General features: G+C 37.8%; 1 protein-coding gene across 21 annotated transcripts in view; it reads right to left on the bottom strand.

Annotated features, from left to right (window-relative positions):
- GPHN (gephyrin) overlaps positions 1-23,411 on the bottom strand; it is a 285,353-nt gene that overhangs the window by 198,026 nt on the left and 63,916 nt on the right. The gene's annotated exons all lie outside the window — the stretch shown is intronic.

The raw sequence follows: 23,411 nt of genomic DNA, 5'->3' as shown, positions 1-23,411 counted from the left end.
TAGTGAAAGGGGATGTGTTTAAAATCATCTGCAAAAGCAAGTGTTCCTACTTCTTTCTCTCTAAATGCAAAATACTCTCTTTAATTTACATCTATAAGTATTCATACGCATCACCAGTGTCAAGAAAATGCAAATCATTCCCAAAATATATTCTTTTCACAGATTACAACACATACAGTGACAGACCTACCTAACACACTACGAAACTGCAAAATGTTTCTACTAGTACCCCTTATTGCCAATGCATCTCACAAGCTTGATGCCTGTTAAGTCTGCTGGGAAAGACAAGTATTGGAAGAAAGCATCCCCGGAAGAGGAGGCTGGGGTAGCTGAGGGAACAGATACTGGCCCCAGCTCACAAAGCCTGACAGCCTATGACAGTAAAAGCAGTATTTGTCAAGTGCTGAAAACATTAAGAGGTTTACCTGCTTTGCACCTCAACATTGTAATAACACTAACCCTCTCTTATCCACTATCTCTGAAAACAGTACCTAACAATTGCTGGTTACACACAGTTGCTGGTCCCTGAAGGCCAATCAGTATACCCCTAGGAGGCTCTTGTCTTTGAGGTACTTGACATGGATCTTGAGTTTAAACAGCAGCTACTTGTGCTAAGCCCAGAACTTTTGGCTTGTTCCTCACATGACAATTTAATCATTGTCTGCATAAATCTGTTAACTGAAAGTTACCTGCACTGAGTTCGCAAGCCCTGCCCACACTGCCAGGGAAGCTCTCCCTGAGCACCTTGAGCCTTCAGAAATTTTTCATTTCCATGCCCATCTATTGCATTGAACCCAAGACCCTTGAGGGGATCTCTTTACTCTTGAGTTAAAGGAGTAATTCCAAGATCAGCAGACTCACAAACAACCTACACTCTAGATTTTATGGGAGAAAAAATCACCACCTAGATTGATATTTGATAGTTTATATTTGCCTATTGTCAAGTTTGGCAACAAAATAGCAAAGAGAACATTTTACCTACTGTCTTGTCATAAATCCTACTCTACTGATATATCAACATATCTCCTACATTAAAACAATACATCATGAATAAAAATTATGGTCAATACTGTTTTTTCACTACTAACAGACCAAATATTTCTTAAGCATTAAATATTTAACCTAAACATGCTGCATTTCTTTTACTGTTTTCTCTAATCTCCTCATTGAAAGTAATCACAATGATGTATTAAGGAAACTATCATGACTGTCTCAAAAGTTTTTTAAAGCGAAAATGAAAAACGACAACATAAAATTATCTTATCAGTAAAAGTGGCCATTATTTGTCTCTATGTACTTCATGTTGCTTAAAAAACAAAATGTGTTTCAAATAAGTGTTTAAAATGAATGCCTAGATTTGTCAGAGACGGTCTTTGTCTTATTTGTCTCAATATAACTCTAATATTATAATACTCCTGAATTTTAAAACTGCAAACCTTCCTTTAGTTAGCAGAGCATGGCAATAAAAGCTTTAGCTAAAAAACTTAACTCTACATCAAATATCTAGAAACTTTGAAAAAGGTATCAACCTTGTCTCCCTGGTTTTTTTCTTTGGTTGTAGGAGAGTTAGAACACTGGAAAGCTGCAAATTTGTAAGCAAGTCTCTTTTTAGTTTACTGTTCTAGCCAGATTCAGACAACACAGAGAATTCAAATAAATGTGAAAAATTTCAAACTCAGTTTTAACAACCAAGAATTCCAATAGTTTAGTTAATACTAACATTTGGCTGTAACTGCCAATTAAATGACTAGCATTCATAGCAATAGGAGCCTCCAGTGAGAGGAAATAGTTCAGTTGAATAGGGTGGAATAAGACCTTGACCTGCATACAAGCACAGCCATGCTCCTTCACATCCTTGCAAACTCTCGCCATAAACAAATAAATGGAATGTTCAACAATAAATACAGGGTGGAAGCAATCAAACAGAGCAGGTACTATATTTCTCTCAGCTTAGAAAACCCTAAATCAACACTGCACATATTTAAAAAAAATCTATACCTTGACTGAAATGCAAGCTATTTATTTTAAACAGGAGATAGGAGCATGAAACTCTGTTTGATGGCATGACAGAAATATCAGGGTGATCAATGGTGCTTTAAGGTTGAGGGAAGAAAAGATAGAAGAAAACTTTGCATCACAGCCTGAAACCATACTACATACAAATGGCCAAGCCTAATTTCTCTTTAAAGCACAACCAAGGGATACTTTTGCATTGGACATCTATAGGAACACAGTCCCCAGACAGGATTTTATTGTCTCTCTTCAAAATTAAATTTTCATTTTTTTTTAACCCTCCAAAAGCTTATAAAAGCTAGTACTGTAAGCATTGTTGAATGCACAGTTTATGGAATGATAAAGAATTGTTAGCTGTTCCCTTCTACATAAACACAAGTGGCTGGGCCTCTGATCTGCATTACACTCCCCAAATGTAATTCCTTGAAGACAAGGCAAATGACAAGAAAAAATAGCTCCCTAAAGCACATTTGCTTCATGGAGTATTGCACGTTCAATGACAGTCTGTAAGGTACTAGAAATGTTTTTAAGAAACCAAATACTGGCACAAGCATCACAGGCATTGACTAAACAAAATACATAATCTGAAAAACATCACACTAAGAAGGCATCCTTAAACATCCATTAAACAGTTTGACTTCCAAGTGAGCTGTTACATGTATCAAAAGTCAACAGGATTTAGCAATAGCTCCAGTTTTCCCAACATTCGTCCTACTTCCAGCTTCTCGTTTCTGTTACTGATGTTCTGTTTCTGACTCCTGTCTAGCCTTGTGCCTAGGAAGCAACAGAGGTGGGAAGCTAATAGGGGAATATAGTTCTCACCTGTCAATTACACAGCATACAAAATTCCCCACAGAAAGGTTAAAATCAGTATTCACACTCTAATGTGCAAACATCCAATTTACAACAGTTGTGAAGCCTTCCCACTTGGCATTTGTGAACTTCTAAATTTGCCCATATGATTTTTTTCCTTTGCTTTCTTTAGCAGAGTTTTAAATGAGACCATACTGAAGAAAAATGGATTATTAGCCTATTGATTTCCAAAGAAGTTCTTTAACTCTAAAAGTAAACTAATATTTTCTTCAAGTACAGGCAGGACATAATCTGTTGTGAAATTTATCTTCTTTTTTCTTTTTTTTAAACGTCCTAGAATTTGAAAACTATGTAGTTCTTTAAACATGTCACATAATCTCTTACCCCACACAATGTATTCCCAGTAAAAAAACCCACACCTCTCTTTAGATCAAAGCACTTCCAAATCCGTAGCTGTTAACTGTCATTTTAATGTCATATGCTTTAGATAAAATGCAATAACTGCCCTCAAAAAAATGAAGGAATATCTACAGTTTGGTAGAGCAAACTAATAATAAAGTTTACACCCCCATATGTAAATATGCAATTCCAGAAAACTACTGTTACCTGCCAGATTTTCCTCTTGGTTCCCAGAATTCAGAGGTGCTTTTAGATTAGCTGTGACTACCTGTTTATAAAAATCATCTTGACAACAAAAATTAAGGTAGCCACTAACAGTGATACAGCATTAGTTTGAAAATACATGGACTACTACAATATTGAACAGTACACACTGAAGAAAAAGATATCAATGTCTTCTATTTTTGTCTTTTAGTGGTAACATCTCCTAAGTTCAGTTCTTTTTCTTAGGACCCCTTTACCTGCCTGTAGTATTTTTGCAGATCTCTCTTCCTTATCCCCCTTTTTATACGATCATTTATATATTTAGATTTTATAACAGATTCATTCAGCAGGTAATAAATATAAAACATATTTAGTATACTTGGGATGTTCTGGAAAGTGCTGGACTGACACAGCACTGCATTCTAGCCTGGCTCTGCTTACAATAAAACATTATTCAGAAGTCTTATTTCAGATTCAGGTAGTTCTGTTCCACGTGATGCCTGCAAACATAGCAGGATTCAACTATTTTGCTTTTACAGGCCCAATCTTATACCCACAATAGCAAGCACGTTCTTTTACCTATTGTTGACTTCACAACATAAACTCTGCTAAGGAAGCTTAGAGTTTAGGATATAAGAAGGTAACAATTTTGTCTCAGATCTCAAAACATCTCTCTTCAAAAGCCTATTCTCCTGCAAACACAGAATTCCTGTCCTATAGGCATACTTTACAGAAGGCAAAGGAATGAGATAGCACCAGAAGATTGATTCTCTTAATATTAAAATGATTTTAAGGTATTTTATAGGTTCCACGAACAGTAAGATCAGAGATAAATATCCTGACTTTTTTCTCTGTTACTGTCATATTTTTCAAGTGAGTGCATGTCAACCAGAAAACACACATAAAACAGATGGCACATTACAGAAATTTTGTAGTACCTTCTCCAGATCTATCAAAAAAGACAGCAAATTAATTTTAAGAGCAGCACTTATAGTATTTGCATATCTGCAAACAAATCTTTGACGTATCTGCAGATTAAAAGGAACTACAAGTCTGCATGTGAACTGCAAATACTTATAACTGCTAAGGAAACACATTGCCTGTGAGTAGCAGAAATAAGGCAGGTTGGTTTCCTAAGAACTTGTGATCTGAACACCATTCACTATCACCACGAAAAATCTAGCTTACCTTTGATATCCACATAACGAAGAGAGCTAAAGCTAATACAAAGCCATGCATGTGAAAGCACCAGTCAACACCAACCTGCCTTCTCAGTGGGACTAATAATTTGAGTCTCCCCTTCGCCTGGCTGCTAATGTCCACTTAATTTATAGATAACTTTAAAATTTTATTTTTGTTGCATGGTGTTTACTTTCCTATTACACTGTTGTCACATTTTTCATATGTGGGTTAAACCGCTTCACCAGGGGGAGCCCAACAGACCAGGGAAAAGACTGAAGGATGCCACTGTCTTTTGATCACATAGTCCTTGTTCTCCTATGACAGATAATCTAAAAACCATCTTCATAATTGCAAGACATTATTGTACACCAACTTAAGAAAACAAAGTTATAAAGTGGCAACACTTTTAGTTTTAACCTACAATTATTTAACAACAAAAATAGCTGCAACACCTTAATATAGTTATTAACAGGTTGTGCATTATCTGTACTGTGACAACATGTCACAGTGGAAACAATTTTAAAAATTGGGTTAAAGCATGATGGCATTGGCAACACACAAATAAAGAACACTCAAAGACTTGCTTGGGTGTGAGCAGAGTCAGGTGACAGAAAACATGCCATCCCCTCCACAGGTTCACATATTCTGACCTGAGAGATGTGCAAAAAATGATAAAACATTTTATTTAAATGGAGCATTAAAAGAGCTAAAATGAAGCTACATGCCAAAATATGTGTCCAGGACAAACAGTATAAGAGACAGCCAATGCTCTTCACATAAGTCCAGATTCTAATATATTTAAAGCCATGAGAAAAACAAATTACATTCCAGAAATAAGCATGACATTTCTAAGTCAGTGTTGTATCCTTTTAATTTACATAACCTCTTATTTTCTACTGCCAAAGAGGGTGTCATGAACAGTAACAGTTCCAGAAAAGTGAAAGTAGCTGAGAAGGTCCTGATCACATCACTGTTTGAGATCATTTTCCTTTTATCTTTGAAAAGTTTGTCATCAGAAATACAAAGGCTTAGCTACAACAGTTTAGAAAGAGTTATGGAATGTATCCACCAGCGGAAATTTTTAATGTAAGAAGCAATGTAAAAATCTCATACGAAACCAAAGGCTGCTTCTGCAAGCTATCAGATGATACCTCCAGATCAACTGTTGAGATTAACCCATCTGAAATAAAAGAACAAACCAGTAACTCCAACTTGCTCAATCAAATTTATTTTCACTGGGCATTCAGAGCTAGTCATAGTATCAAGATTAACTGCAGTTTAAATTCATATATAATAATTCACTCCCAAATATAAGTTCTCAGTAGACAAGAAAACATTTATTTTATTCCAGCTATTTTGATTCACCAAGATCCCATAAGTAGCCACTTTCTCATCCACCCAGTGAGAACCTTCTGTTTCCCTATCACATCAGCAAACACCAATGCAATGTATTTGCCCCTATTTTCTCTGACAAGGTAAAGGCTGACACAGTAGACAAGCTATCAACTTCACAGATTTTGAAGACAAGACTGCAGTGATTAGTTTGACCCCCTGCATATATCTGCCCTCCACACCTGATTAATGTTTCTGACATTTGCTTTGGTTTTGTTATTACACTAAAGCATACTGAAATTCTAAGTTTTTTTATTCAAGATGGTAAAATTTAACATCCACCTTTATGAAGGTCCCATAGCAAGCTTTTCAATATGTTTTCCTGGATTTCAGACCAGAGCAAATCTTCTCTCCCTTTCCCTTCAGACAAAGTGTTATGAAGTGCCAGAATGGTATCCTCAAAGAATGACAAAGAGGTACTACTATAAAAAAAGAAGATAATCCACTGGAATGACAGAATGGAAAAGGTTCAGGTGACCTACTGAAAACAGGGTTATCATCAACAAAAAATACAAGTTAGACATGTGAATCTATGATTTTTACTAGAAAACACAGGGAAGCACTAATGCCACTTGTAAACCAGAGATAAAGGAGAGCTATTGAAATGACAAAGAAAAGTAAGACATCGCAGAGGAAGCTCTCTTCACTTTCTTGATTAGCTTAGCATAAAAAAAAAAAAAAGGCATTAGATGGTTTCTGCTGTTGTGTTTATACAAATACACCAGCAAAACAAACATCACAGAGAGAGAAAATAAAAAATAGCATAGCACAAGAAAAATAACTGTGAGGAAATCATAAGAAACAGAGCACAAATTTCCCAAGACTTAGAGAGGTGAACCCTCACAAATAATCCTTCTGTGAGAACAGTGAGGGCAAGGAAAGTTCAGGGTGGTTCTCAAGAGATTTAAGAATAGATTAATTGACACAGAAATAGTTCTTGAAGACCTGAAGCATTCTGTACCACAGTTGCTAATGTTGTAAAACTTATGTTAAAGCTTCTCTGAAGGCTATGAACTTATAAACCACCCTCTAGCTCTCTTACATTTTCTAACAGCAATTAAATGAGCCTTTTTTTCTGTGTGTCCATTAGTCTAGTGGGTTATGCCTCTCTCAAATTATTTATCATTTAAATTTTACAATATTTGTGTGGCCTAAGGCTACAAATTCTGTCCTGGGTTTTAATCTAATATTCTAACAAGCTTGAGTTTCAACTCAGTCACACTGTCAGTGTGATCACTGCAGTGATCAGGTGAACTTCAGAAAAAAAAAAATCAAGCCATTAAAGACATTCAAATCTTTGGAGATGTAGCATTAGCAATATTCCTAATTGTTTGTACCCAATAAAAATATTAACTTCCTTGAAGTTATGAATACTAAACACTTGATGGAATTTTTCTTTGGGCTCTTGTTATCGCAGATAATAAGTTTGTGTTTTGTGTGAGTTTTTTACCATCAAGTATTTCCTCTAAGAAATTTTAATTTTATCTTCTTTCACTATAAAACCATAAAAAAATCCAGGATGGGAAGGAAAAGGATAGAAGGTAAGCACATCCAAGGAAGGGGAAGAGTTAAAACAACAACAACAACAACAAGCTAAGTACCTTTGAAAATTATTACCTCATTTTAGAGTTCTCTGAAATTATTACTTCTATCACAGGTTATAACATCTGTCCTTAGGGCAGATGCCAAGAACCATTCCTTTAAAGGGCAGTCTTTACAAGGAGGTCTTGATTTACAGCAGGCCCAGTTGGACAGTTTACACAGCTGCAGTGCTGTGTAACAGCTGCAGTGTACACTAAGCAAATCTACAATCCATTTCAGCTAGATGCACTTTTATATATGACAAAATATGTCTGTGCAAGATGCTAACACATTTCATATCTTATCTGCCAGCTTGATTAAAACCAACAAGAATTACCTGAAAATCAATACTCCATTTTCCTAATGTATTCTATCCATAAATACTGCATTTCTTATGTAGACCACTCCAGTGACCTTTCCATAACCTGTGACCCCAGGTTTGCATCATCAAATAATGAACAACACCCCTCTTTACACTGCTGCGCTGCTGCACAGCTAAATGCATACAGACCTGCTAATGCAGAGACAATCCTTCAGTACCAACCCACAGACCCCATGGCCTCAATGTCCTGTCTTCCCTCTGCTCATACAGCCCCAGACACCAGAAATCAGGTAAATTCTCATCCTTAAGGAAACAGGTATTTTCTGCACTGTTCAACACAGCCTGCTAAAAACTGTTAAAAGAAGCCACCTCAAAAACACATAGTAAAGAAGGGAAAGAGAAAGAAAAGAAGGTACTTTGTTCTGTGTTATTCAGGTCATTGTCCAGTACCTGAAGTGCCTAAAACATCATAGCTAAAAGCAACAACTCCAAACTTGAGGATTCAAGGTCATTGGAGATGTATCCTCCAATATACAATGCTGGAAAACTGGTAACAACAGATGAGGAGAAGGCTGAGGCATTCAACAACTTTTTTGCCTCAGTCTTCAATGACAAACTCTCTTCCCACACCTCTCAGTGGATGGACGGCAGGATGGGGACTGGGGCAGCATCCTACTTTAAGTAAAGATCAGGTGGTTCATGACCACCTGAAGAACCTGAACATATATAAGCCTATGGGACCTGATGAGATGCATCCCAGAGTCCAGAGGGAATTGGTTGATGTAGTTGCTAAGCCACTCTCCATGGCATTCGAAACAGTCATGGCAGTCAGGGGAAGTCCCAGGTGACTAGAAAAAACGAAACATTGCACCCACCTCTAAAGGGAGTAGAAAGGGCATCCCAGGAACTACCAACCTGTCAGCCTCACTGTTGTGCCTGGGAAGGTCATGGAACAGATCCTCCTAGAAGCCAGAGTAAGGCACATGGAGGACAGAGAGGTGATTTGAAACAGCCAGCATGGTTTGACCAACCCACTGGCCTTCTACAATGGAAGTGTTCAAGGGAAGGGCTATGGATGTCATTTATCTGGACTTCTGTAAAGCCTTTGACACAGTCCCTCACATCCTTCTCTCTAAATTAGAGAAAGATGGATTTGATGGGTGGACTGTTCAGTGGATAAGAAAGCGGGTGGACGGTCACATCTAAAGGGCAGTGGTCAACGGCTCAGAATTCCAATGGGCATCAGTGACCAGTGGTTTCCCTCAGAGGTCTGTATACGGACCAGTGCTATTTAAGATCTTAATTAAAGACATAGAGGAAGGGATCAAGAGCACCCTCAGCAACTTTGCTGATGACACCAAGCTGAGTGGTCTGGTTGCCACACCTGAAAGATGAGATGCCATCCAGACGGACCTGGACAAGCTTGAGAAGTGGGCCTGGAGGAATCTCATGAGGTTTGATAAGACCAAGTGCAAGGTGCTGCACCTGGGTCTGGGTAATCCCCCATAATCAATACAGGCTGGGGGATGAAGGCATTGAGAGCAGCCCTGCCAAGAAGGACTTGGGGGTGCTGGTGGATGAGAGGCTGGACATGAGCTGACAGTGTGCACTTGCAGCCCAGAAAGCCAATTGCATCCTGGGCTGCATCAAAAGCAGCGTGGTCAGAAGGTTGAGGGAGGGGATTCTCCCCCACTACTCCACTCTGGTGAGAACCCACTTGGAGTTCTGCCTCCAGCTCCTGGGCTCCCAGACATCAAACTGCTGGAGCGAGTCCAGAGGAGGCCATGAAGATGATTGGAGGGATGGAGCACCTCTGCTATGAGGAAAGGCTGAGAGGATTGGGTTTGTTTAGCCTGGAAAAGAGAAAGCTTGGGGTGACCTAATTGTGGCCTTCCAGTACCTGAAGGGAGCCTAGATGAAAGAAGGAGAGGGACTTTTTTCAAGAGCATGTAGTGACAGGACAAGAGGTAATGGCTATAAACTGAGAGTAGGTTTGGATTAGATATTAAGAAGAAATTCTTTACTGTGAGGGTGGTGAGACACTGGACCTGGTTGCCCAGAGAAGCTGTGGATGACCCATCCCTGGAAGTGTTCAAGGCCAGGTTGGATGGGGCTCTGAGCAACCTGGTCTAGTGGGTGGTGTCCCTGCTCATGGTAGGGAGGTTGGAACTCGATAATCTTTAAGAAATTTAGATAAATAGATTTTGTAGAGATTTAGATAATCCCTTCCAACTCAAACCATTCTGTGATTCCCCTAGTCATTGTATCTATGGTTTGAGAAGATGTCTTCCCTGAATCCAGACCTACAGCTACACACGACAGGACTTCCAAGGAAAGACAGTATGAATTTTAGATTACAGGAAGGCACAAGGGAAACACAAAGACAAGGTATGGAGCTGGAGGAGATCCAGGATCAGATCACAAAGCCAGATGTCTTATTGAGTATTTTGGGTTAAACTTCTGAGTTCAAGTGAAAGCTAAAAGTCACCCACAGTACTGGACAAGGGCAGTGACACAAACCAAGATTAAGAGAAATTAGGAGAAAGCAGAACACTAAACATGTTAATGAGCTAATAAAATTGCAAAAATCCCAATGATAATCAAGTGCAACTCCAAACTGAATGGAGAGTTTTAAATCATATGCAGCTTTAAGATTTCAAAGCCTGAAAGGGGTAATCATAGCAAAACAAAAAACATCATACCAGTTACCACACAAACCAGAAAATCAACATGGATTGTGGACAAACAACTTCACTACAGGCAAGGACTTGAAGAAAAAGACATTTCCTCCTTTATATTTTAGACAAAATTAACACCTGACTCCAGTCTGGTGTATCTGTCCCCTTTAGTTTGCATGCTGATGGAATCACCTGGGACAGAAGAGTCTCCCGTAAGCAATTACATAATAACCATTTCTTTAGCATAGCTCTATATGCAAGGCTCTTGCAAACACCATACTGAGCTATAAAAGGCATTATTTTCTTCTGGTAGCAGAGATGATGACAAGATGTTGAGATGAAAATTCAGTTGTAGCTATTTATTTATTGGATATAAGGGTGGCCATTCATGCAAAGTCATCTTTAAACTATTCCCTTTCATAATTAGAAGATTAATTATTTAAACAAATCAATATCATTTAATAACATAAAATGAGAATATGAGTTTAAAATAAAATTTAATAAAGCTACTCCAATTATGTCTCACTTTAAGACAATTTTACAGGGTTGAGACCTCAGACAGAAGTCTTCTCCCTTGGATTCAATATCCCTGGTTTCTCCAATACAAAGAGAGAGACCAAATATGCCTGGATGTAAGTGAAAAAATAACTACCAGGAAGAAACACTAATAACAATACTGATGAAATTTGATTAAACCAACTGATGAGGAGAAACTTTCCAAGCCCTGCCCTCCAGACCAAATCAAGACGGCAGTTGGCTTCCCCCACCTGGAAAAAACACACATGGCCACAGGACAGAGACAGGATAGGATGGCTGCCTTTCCACATGGTTCACCACCCCCAAGCCTGGAAAACCTGTCAGGAATAGCTGGAAAGTCAGCAGTTGCCAGAAACAGCAGATAGCTAGGATTCAATACTGGCAGATGCTTGCCTGGGGCTGGAGTAAGGCTGCAGTGCTGGTACAGGCAGTCAGAGCAGGGCTGTGGATGCCCCAGGCAACTGGAAGGACCCACAAGACACCCACTGGATCCAGCAATGAGACTTGGTTGTTGCAATTTCAATCTTCGTTGGTCAAAGTGGTTGTTGTAGTTCTGTTGGAGTGGTGGTCACACTCCAGATCCATTGAGGTGATGGTGGAAGCCCGAAGTGGTGAGGGAAGCCCCGACACTCACAGTTATATATGCTCAGGTTCAGGTGGAAATGCCTCCAGTACCTCCCCTGGGGCAGAGAGCTTTACACTGGATGATGTAATATTGTGAGTAACAGGATACTTTGGGAGTCTTCGACACCTTCTAAGATGTTGCAGCTGTGTCTTGTGTCAGTGCAGCTGAGTCCATTATGGCCTATTGTGGCTCATTAACGAGAGATGAATACCTTCAGGCTGGGTGTGCATGTTAAGGGGAGTTATTGCACCTGAGTCATCTGTGTAAGGAAAAAGAAGCACTACCCCACTTTGCAGATTTACCTCTTTCCTTATTTTGTTTAACACTCAGCTTGTAGCCTGAGGTGTTGATGTGCAGCCTTCAGCCTCTGTCCTGGGGGAGGCCCTTTGCACACTGTTGGCAAAGCACACTGATTGAACCACAAGCACCAAGAGTCCAGTCTCTTACAGCACCTGAGCAGTCTCTGCAGATGGTTGAATGTTTGAGTCATTAATCACAGCAGTTCAGTCTCTTTAAAGAAGGCAAAACACCAAAAAGCCAAAAAGCCATATTTGGAGAGAAGATAAAAGAAAAGGTAGATACTAGAATTTTTCTGTAGCCTACAACAAGATACTATATATCTAGTAAAAATAAATACTATTAAGATGGCAATAGAGCTGTTTTACTTTCACTAGTTTCCCCCAAATCTTATTATGAAGTAAATTATATCCATGCATTTTCAATTCACTGAATATGAATTTTTGATAGTTTATGGGAAAATTCTTCATGGAAGTGGGAAAAACAGTATTACTGAAAGTCCTTGCAATAATCTTTAAAAATAGGACAGTTCCTCTTTAGATATCCTTTTTGTACTAGGACTCTTCAGCTTTCTTAGAACCAGTGCTAGTACAAAACCAGCTGTTTCAAAAAATAAATATTTTAAGGAGTAATTTTAAACTCTATCTACAAAAAACTGAAAACAAACACCAATAGCAGAAGTGGTCAAGAAAAACAAAGTGCATTAAGATAAACCTTACAGCTTGTTTAAAAAGCAACTACCACTCTATTGTTTTCTTTTTATAATCAACTTTCCATTATCAGAAGTCAAATAAATGAGTGAAAATTCTTCCTCATATGAAGGAAGACAAATCCCCTGCAGACAGCTAAAACTGAGCATGCAGTGTAACACATCAGTCGACACAGCCCATTCTGTTCACTGGGTTCAACCCAGGTTATCACACACTGTTTCTGGTAGGTCTTACTTGCCCAGCTGGAGCACTGCACATGGACTTATTAAATTGGCAAGAGCTCTGTTTGAACTGACAAGCCTTGCTAAATCTGGACCATAAGGCAGAGGCGGCATATTAGCAACACCAGCGCTTGGATACAGCAGGACTAGCACTGAGGCACAAATATTAAATCCTGATCAACCTTCACTGACATTATACACTCTAATGCCACTATATAAGCTAGGTCAGGAAACACCAAGACAAATACACCTAAGCTAACTATATATGATACCAACTCAGCCATGACTGGGTTTATTAGCAAAGATTTGCAGTGGTGTAAAGGCACCAAAAGTACCCTCAAGCTCTTGGAAGAAATATAGTCACACTGACACAAAGGTCAACTAGTCACTAGTCACAAGCAGTGGGAAACTGTTTCTTCACGATGATCTGGAAAGGTACCACAGGTCTTTCCAGAACACTGAGCTGCCATTCTGGAACTGCTAAGAGATCCAGCTACATTCATCCCTAGAAAACTTCTGATATCAAATCCTACAAAGGAAAGTACTAAAACCTAGAATTTTCACTATTGTTTACATTTATTTCACTGCTGTTTCTACTGGTGGCAGTGGTGAAGATCTCAATGGGGCACTTTCCACTCAGGTGTCATGGGAGCAGAGAGGATATCTCACAAGAAAGCCTATATTTCATGAAAAAAAGAACTCCAAAGGAAACAAAGTTTTATCTCAACCCCAAACTCTAAATCAAAGAAAATGAAACGTTTTAAATTTTTTTCTAATATTTTGTTTATTTTAATGTTATGCTTATAAACTGTGCCTATCCTAATAGCTCTGAAGCTGACTACTTTTCAGTGAACTGGCTCACAGAACTGGCACTATTGATTCTTCATCTCAGTGTTGTTTCTACATGTCTGTTCCTAACGCTTATGAATAAACTTTGAAAACAGGAACCAATGCCTCCTCATTTCTTTCAACTAGAAGGATCCTGAAAAAGCTTTAAATAGTTGCAATTGAGCCAATTATCTCAGTGAGCTGTGAAAAACCTGAAAAATCAGTCTTAAAGCTAAGTTTTTCCATCACTCACTCATTTAGCTAATTATTAAAATTACAATCTCAAATGATTCCAGAGTACTACAAGTCATGCCTCATATACCACCTGAAACACACTCCACCAAACCTAAAATATAGGAAATAAAGATAGGGAGACTAAAAATAAACTAAGAAATTATGCCAGGAGTAAACTTTACAATTGGGTTCCTTTATTTATGCTCACTTAACTGAGTTTCAACATTCGAGACTATGGAGTCTTGCTCCCAGTCCCTGATTTCAGGTCCTGATTACAGGGTGAAGATAGAAGCTCTATCTCAGTTTACTGTCCATTCCCTTTCTTCAATCTTGCTACACTCTTACAATCAGATATTTTAAACAACAATTGTAACTGGCAAATCATGAACTGCATGTAAAATATTAGTTTAAAACTTACTTACTTTAATAGTAGGCGTAAGGCAGTAGACAGAATTCCTTTCCAGCCAGCCCTATGCAGCCTTCATCTGATATGAGCCCAGAGAATTCTAGCCTAGTGTTTCCTCATATGAATGTTTCCTCAAGTGTTTAAGCGTGTTCGCTCCTAACATTCTACCTGTGCTGGATTCTTTTTTGATCTACTGTATTTTAGCCATGCTCAAAATTGCATTCCTTATCAGTTACAATGAAAGGGGAACTACTGGTGTGGTAAGTAGCCTAAACTATTTCTGCTGTTTGTTTTAGCTACCAAAACATGATTTTTTACATAATCTTGTTGCTGATCTACCTAAGTTACTTTGTCTTTCAGGGACTCACAGTCATTTCTATTACAAAATACCTTTGCAACATGCAAATATTGTCATCTTACTGCTATCCCTGTTTGTTTAATCTGAATAAATAGAAATCTTTTTCTTCGTCTGAACAGAAAAAAATTTAGATATTCTGGAAATAACTTCGTCACACTGATTGCTTGCTCTTAACTTTAGGTTCCCTATCTTTGCTGATTCCAAATATTTAACTATATTTAATTCTAAGCCTACAGCAAGCAACAAAATGGGAGATGTCTTTAAAGCCTATACAGCCTGTCATCTCTCATATGTTTGCTTATCCAGGCAATGAATCAAATCAATCAATCAGCTGTCAGGACCATACCAAGCCATTCTGGCATTTGTAGGAGAATGACACCCCATATGAGCACTCTCTCCACTTCATTTAAATTTCTTGCAGCTCATAAGAAACCCAGCAGTTGCCACATTGGTAACATGGCAACATGGAGCATCCTGCCAAGGATTCTCCCTCACTACCTTGTGCACCCAGCCAAGGCAACAGTCCTGGAAAGGAGAAAAACAGAGTAGCAGAAGAACACCGAGAGGTTCCCATTGACAGAACCCACAGAAACAGCATTCCCTGGCAATCACAGACCCCCCGTCCTGCCTGACTCACTGGATTTGGTGTCTCTGCCTGCTGGCATACTACAGCACTTGGCATTACAGGGTACAATAGAGTCTCAGGCCACGTGTACGTGTGGCTGTCTCGGCTAGGAAGGGTAAACAGGTTATGTTCCATTTCTTACCTCCTCCCTGCTTGATCAATAATGAGGAGAAGGATGACTAGAATGAGAGGATTATCTTCATTATTATTTACTGCACCTTTAGCGATCCTCATGGTTCACAAATGGCCAAGAAAAATAGATGCAAATGGTATATGCCAATGAAAAGTTTGGTTATTTTCTATCTTTATAGAATTACTTTTGTTTTTAATGAAACCTTTCGGTTACCATGTTTCAGCCATTTGAAGGATATAAAAACAGAAATGGGTATCAAGGTTAATTTACTTGGGAAAGAAGAAAACACTTCTCTACCAAATGTGGTTTTTTTCTTTTTTTTTTTTCCCTACAGTGTAGGCTGAGATCTGCAATAGTATTAATATTAATATTATTCCTCCTTAAATGGGCTGTCGAGTGGATGGAAGACTGAACTTATTGTGAAATTTCCTAGTGGATTCTGGAATTTCTCTCCTTGAAATTGGTAGTCATAAAAAATTAAAAAAAGGCTCTTAAAATTTATAGGTATGCATGGTATGCATGTCTGCTGTGCAGTTTTTCTGAATTCCACTATTGACTTCTGTGTATTTACAGAAGTATATTAATAAATCGTAACATATTGAAAATGTTCCTAAGTACCTGGAAAAAAAAATCTTAACAACTTACTGAAAACTATCAACATAATCACTATTAAACAATGAAAGCCCAATTTTGCAAATTGACCAGTTCATTGAGAAAGACCATTTTGCTCCTCCAAAGAACTGTTCCATGAATATGGAGCAGATAAGCAACTAAACTTTTAAAAGTGTCAACAATTATAATTTTCTAAGGTGTATAAAGCTTTCAGCATCGCTGTGACAGAAAAAAATCTGACTGACAGACTTACATACTAAACACAGTGTTTTTTAAATTCGTCAGTAAAGATGCCTGGTTTTGCCTATAAAAATTTCTTAAATGCTCTCCATCCTTCTCTCTGTGCCCAACTCCCTTTCCTCCTTCCCTCGTGTTTCCTTCCAAATATAATTTTTTTAACCTGATAACCAACTTCAAGTGCATTTTACAAAATTAGAGCTCTCAAAGTTTCTAAGTCATTACAGAAAAGTAGAGACATCAAAGATAGTATGATAGAAATTACAGGAAATCAATGGTTGGAGAGTTGAAAGGCCAATTAGTACCCCTACAAAGATAGGGCTCTTATCCATTCTAGTCCATCAGCAGTCCAGTAGCAGTCAATCATGCAAAACACATATAGCCTTCAATCACTGCAAACCTAGGATGAATCTGGAATTACCTACTGTGTGGCTTTGTGGTACCACTTTTCAGCTTGCTAAATGATTTATAATTTGCTATTTGCCTAGTTCCTAATGAAGTAATACTTAGAACAATGCAAAACAATTAAGCAAACAGAAAACACTGAAAACCAAGAATTATTTCTAATGTTTGACATCCCAAAACAAGTTGGTGGAATTATGAATGTTGGTGTTTAACTACTTAATGTATACATATTCAGCAATGCATTAAAAAACTCAGTATCAAAATGAGTATCATTCAAAGGGAAGTTAAAATGTATTATGGATAATAAGAAAAGTTCTAAATTGAGACACAAGCAGTGCTATTTTAGAAAGTGAACAGATGGCTACAGAAGAGCAGACCTAGAAATCAAAAACAATGTAGGGAGTCAGAGCAGGGGGGCTGGGATAAGGGATAACTGGAGAACCTGCTTTTCTAATTTTACTACATACACTTTCAGACAAACTCAAGATACTACAAATCTACAACAGAGAAGACATGAATTACATTTCCAGGACTAGCTATTTTGTTCCTCCTCTCTATACATACAAAAATTCATATGCAACCACTTAGAAAATCTCACTAGAACTTGCAAAACTTCATATACTTTTTCTATGATGGTAGAAGTAACAGGGAAACTAAAAATTTGGGTTCAAAATATTGTTTATTTGCTTTAAAGCATTTCTATACAAATATTTGTATTACAAACTTCTAAAGAACTTGCTAAAGCAAAAACAATGCATATAACCTTTACAAAGAATACCAAATTTTTATCCCAATGTTAAATCTGTAATTATAGTCCTTTAAAATTGGTAAAAGCAAGGAATACCAATTAAATGTACAAGAAATCCCATAGCTCAATAATATCACCTTACATTTCCAAGTGAAAAAGGTAGCACTTCCTCTTCTTCCCAAATATGAGGTGCGTTCATGCCTTAGAGTACAGGATATCTCAATGGATTTAATTTAAAAACCCACTAATTCAAATTTGCTTTTCCTGAGGAAAGGCAACAATTGTTGTTGTTGTCTTTGTTATTACTGTAACCTTAAGAATAACTTCTTTGTTCATATTTGTCAAGTGGAAACATGAAGTAATTTAGGACTTGCATTCTTATACAAAGCCAGTAGGTCTTGGCTTCAGAGACAAATTGGCTGGCTTACTTCTCCAGCCTTTTACAGTCCTTCTGGATGACAGCATGACCCTCTTATATATCTGCCATTCATCCCAGTCTCGTGCCATCTGTAAACCTGGTGCCAAGATCCAGATTATTAATGAAGATGTTAAACAGGGCTGGACCCAGTATTGACCCCCTGGGGTACACCACTAGCCTCCAACTACACTTCAGGCCACTGATCACAACCATCTGCAGCCAGCCATTCAGCCAGTAATTTCCATACATTAAGGACAGTAGTTTCTGTGTTTCCATTTTAACTTTGGGTGAGGAGAGGTTATACAAATTTTCAGTTGTCTTCTAAACGCCTTATTTGTTTAATTTTTTAAAACAAGAACAGAAACAAGGAAAATAAAATGGCTCTTGCCAAAAGAGAGGGAAGAAATTTATTCAAACGTGTATTTTTAGGTGACTAAATGGAAAACTGCTTCTGGCACACAGATCCAAAATCACTACTCCTAACCCATGATTCATGATCAGTAAATAATAAAACTAACCTATAATCTGGAAAAGAGACAACCAAAGCTCTGTGTGAGGCAGAAGGAGGTTACAAAGCCTACTTAACTCTCTGAAAGGTATCTTCTGAAGCCATTGACAGTCTATAGTGTGTTACATACTCCACAGAGAAGGGTTTTTCCTTATGATTCTGAAGGAGTTTAATTATTTGCATGTAATGACACACTAAATAACCTAAAATATTACATTTTTGCACTGATAGACTCTGCAGTTCTAAAGCAGTGCATAAAGGATTAAACTAGCTCCCTGTTGATAATTTAAAAATCAAATAGAAAAGACTAACAAATGTATATGACCACCTATACAAACATGCTTTACTCACACTTTGAATTCGACAGACAGAAACCAGACTTCCTCCAAAATCCAGCCAGATCCACTGAAGTGGTGCTATGCCTGAGTTGAGCTGACAGGTCTGCCAAGGTCAGCTCTAGAACTACCTACCACGTTAACACTGACATTAGCTACCTAGACTGAAGAATGGGCAAAGCAACTGAGTTGTGTCTGCAAATAAAAACCTAAATATATCCACTACAAATATTCAGAATTAGAGTGACACTAATTGGATACCTGTTTCATAATTCTGAAGTGTTATATTTCCCATCCAGCAATTTTCTTACGAAACAACAGATTTCTCTTTGTGCTGTAGAAACAAACAATATGTTTATCTCACCCTTGTGATTTCAGTGGCACATTCATATCTTGAAAAAATAACCTTTACTTATTATCTGTCTATGCAATCTCAGTTTTAAGGGTTTCAGGACTATCAGCCTTTTTCTTTAAGTACAGAAGTGTAAGGAAAAAAACTAACACATTTACTTCTTCAGCACAGTTATCAGAAATACCATAGTCTTGAGATTTCTTGATGATTATGGTTAGCTGAAAAGTCAGTACTATACAGGACAAGTAGTTAAAAAGCTCTTACAGCCTGCATTGGCAGGCATTTGTCTGGGAGACAACTGTGCTGAGCATCCCAGCTGATGCCCCTAAGCAGCAGGCAGCAGACAGAGGAAGCTCTCGCTGAAGAGACACCATTCTGAGACCAAACCCAGCAAAGTTCTGCCATTAAGCAGAGCTAAAAGAAAATGCTAAGCCGAGGAAAGAGATTCTGGCTTTTCCCATTTATTTTATGAGGGCTCCTTGGCCTCTAGGGCCAAAGGTAAGGTGATTGCAGCATGCTGTGAAGCTAGACACCCTGGAAAGGATGAAATCATTAAAACACTCATTTAGACAGAAGGAGAAAAGAGGAGAAAAGATAAGTGAGTACAAATTCTAAGCTGGGAAAAAAAAAATCCTCTTTGTATAACATCTTGATTACTGTAACAGCTCTCAAAAGTCAATTCAGTAACATGCTTTAAATTCTTTCTCTTTTGATCCACATTTTCTCTTTTCTCCCCAGACATTACCTGGCTTTAACCATTTTTTTTTTTTAAGACCAGTGTGTTCCTCGTACTCCTTCCCCACCACTTCCATTACAAAAGAAAGAAAAATACCTTCCAGTTAAAAAAGAGAATGGAGATGTTCGTTTTTGCTGCTCTCATTTGAGATCCTGCTTCACGGCCTTGGATAAGCACCAGAGAAAAGCCCGTGCGCTCAAATAGATTTTATCCTTGCAGTAGACACTCCACTGTGACAAAGGAACAATTACTGACCACCCACATCATCTCTAAACTTCAGGTGACAAGCTAGGTATGTTGAGCTCGTTCCATCTAGCATCTTTAAGTTGTTAAAGACCCTTTTATCTGAAGGTTTGTATAGAGAATAGACTGAAAAGAATGACTGACCTTCACAGCCTTCACTGCATTACTAAAATTCTTTAAAGCAAGCTTACTTAAGGGTTTATGTCCAACTTGCTCAGGCATTATTAATGCAATATTATTATTTAGCTGAAAGGTAAGAATTCTACAAAAGGCACATTCCTGATTTCCAGGACTGAGCAGTTTTCTTAATAGTGTGATATGCTAAACAACATTAGCAGGAGATAACAGAATAGAAATCACAAATAAGAAATTATAATACTTCCAACCTCGAACGCCTAATGAGTTCTGTATGTAGAATTCAATCAGTAGCACCTCTGTTCCAGATGCAGGTTCCCAAAAGGTTTTGCTGCTGTCAGCTTTTATATCACCACCTTTTCTGCACTTTTTTTAGCTGGCTGTTGGTTTTCTGCAATCATATCTCTACCATAATGCATTACCTGTTTTCATAAAATCTGAGGTAAAGGAGGAAAACTGTAGACACTCAAACTGCTACAACACTGAAAAAGTTGTGTAACAGGAAACAAAAAAGCCATAGTAGTTGCTTGGATTTAATAGGTATACTTCAGAAACATGTTTAGTATATTATTTTGCATGGTTTGAAATATTGCCTCTGTACTGTTTGAAGAGCAGAAGCAGTCATATTTTACTAGGACTTTAAATTCACCAGAGCTTTCAGAAGAGTAAGTTCTCAAAAACAGTATAGAAAATGTAAGACAGGAAACAGTTACTGCTTTCCTGGATTAATGCACAAGTAATGAATGCAGCAAATCCCTCTTTCAGCTAGATGCCTACAGACTGTGGTCTAAGGATCAGTCACTAAAATGAAATAAATTGGGTGAGCCACATCACACAGTCAGTGACTGGGTACTCTTTGTTTTGGACTAAGTCGCCAAACTTGCAGAGAAGTTTTGTTCAAATCTGTATAAAGTTAAAATAATACGTATACCTGGCAGACAGGTCTGAAGTTACTGCATCTGTTCCCCGTCATATCTCAGTAGCAGCAAGGGAAAGCTACTCTAAAGGGCCAACAGAGGCTTTTTCATTCTCTTATCAAAAAATCTCTAATCCACTGCAAAATTAAAAATCAAACTAAATTACAATTGTCTAGTTGCACACAAAATTTTCACTTGGAAAACTAACACTAGGTCTTTTCCCTTTACTTATCCCCACTCAGAACAGATCATCCTCTTGCCCATGTCAAGACGCTGTGTTGGGAGCCCTGTGGAAGACACCGTGCTTGAGGATTTAGAGATCCTGAACTGGCAATGCACAGTCTGCTGGGCCTTGTACTTAGTTAAGTCTCGAGAAGGCCATAAGTCAGCCTAAGCAACAATGCAAGGGAACCTGCTGACATGTCCCAGGTGCTACTGGTGGATGATATGACAGAGATGCCGTGCCAGGCTCTCAGGAGAAATGACTGTTTGTTAGGCAAAATAAAAAGCACTGTGAGAGGGAAGAGGAATCTCTCCACAGAGAGCATCTCCATAGCACGTTATGGGAAAGTCCACGCAGGATCCACCTGAGGCTGCATAACCAAGAGGATCCCAATCTCTGAAGAGACATAAGATCTAATCACTATGTTCCTCTTTTTATTCTTCCTTATTAATATGGCTATTTTATCATGCTGTTCACTGGCCAGCCTTTCTTAGTGAAATCCAGAAAGAACTCTGGACCATCTCCCTCCCTTCCCCTGGGGAAGAATTAATGCAAAAAGTGAACAAAAAGAAAAATAGCTGAGCTACACAAGCCCCATGTCATCTGTTTCAATATTTTCATTACTTTTTTCCCCCACTCTGCACTTGCTTTACAGTTTCTGGGCTCTCAAATTTATATACTGCTATCAATACAATTTTAAATATGCTATATAATCTTTACATAAGCTATACAGTTTCATATGTACACATACAGTTTAATATATCATTGGCTGGATCCTCCTGTATTAGGGAAAAGTATATTTTTTTAAATTCTACCAATGAATATAATGAAGTTGGAAACAGCAACTCAATCACTCAAATCACTCAAAATTAATATTGATTTAAATTAGTATTGATTGAAATGTTCTCTAAAACCATAAAAAACAAAACATTACAATAAAACTGTGTTTTGCTAATAGAGAGACTTGCAATGATATTCAACTGTTAATTAAATCTAAGTCCAAAGTCATCATGTAACCCAACAATTCACAAAGAGTATACATTCTGCCAAGACATCCAGCATATGATCAATGAAAGGGTAAATTCAAGACAGCACTGTAGCACTTCACAGCCAGAATTCCAACACTCTGTTCTCCTCCTGTAAAGCCAAATGTTGCAAACAACTACTCTCAATATCATATGTAAACAAATTTTTGAGAGCAACCTGAAATCAATATGTTTATTCAATGATCTGCAGCTAATTGGAGAGAACTGGTGATTACAAACAAATTTAGTTTTCTTAACTTAAGAATGCTCATCAGAAGATCTGAAACACCTACCATTATAGCAAAATATCTAAAATATTTGTGGAAGGGAGGAATCAGTGTTTATGTTTAATTATTACCAAAAAAACCTGGACACACCACAAAAGACAAATAAATTCCAGCAGAACCACAGTTGTAAAAGTAAAGGACACATCTCAGAATAAAATAGGTTTCAGGATTTACAGGTTCTTCAAATATTAAGCTGTGAAAACTAACATTGCACATTCAAACCTGACAGAAGTGAAATCTGCAACCAGAACTATGGTTACAACCTGTGCCATAAAAAGCAGTGGAACAGAATTTCCAGGAAAATAATGAATACTTATACATCCTATAATCTGGTAAAAAAAAAAAAAAAAAGGCAGTAAACAAGTTTCTAAAAAAAACAACAGTAAGAAAAGACGGAGACAGAGGAAAGGTAGGAAAAAGAAGTAAAAAGTGGGTAAATCAACATTAGAGGCTGTTTTCACAGAGAAATCTCTCCATTCTAGAGCTCCTCATCTTAAAATAATATCAGAGCTGTTTTTATCACTTATAACGTATATAAATGGCAACACTTACAATCTTCATTTACATGAACTATCCCTCCGAAGCCAATGGTAACTGCTTGACTTCACCCCGTAAGATGACTCACAAAACTTGGTAGTATTATAGGTTGATATTTACGATTACTCAAAAAGA

Source organism: Myiozetetes cayanensis, unplaced genomic scaffold (genome assembly GCF_022539395.1).
Source record: "Myiozetetes cayanensis isolate MyiCay16 unplaced genomic scaffold, myiCay2020 scf6-25, whole genome shotgun sequence".
Lineage (NCBI taxonomy): Eukaryota > Metazoa > Chordata > Aves > Passeriformes > Tyrannidae > Myiozetetes > Myiozetetes cayanensis.
This window is presented reverse-complemented; position numbering and strand designations above follow the sequence as displayed.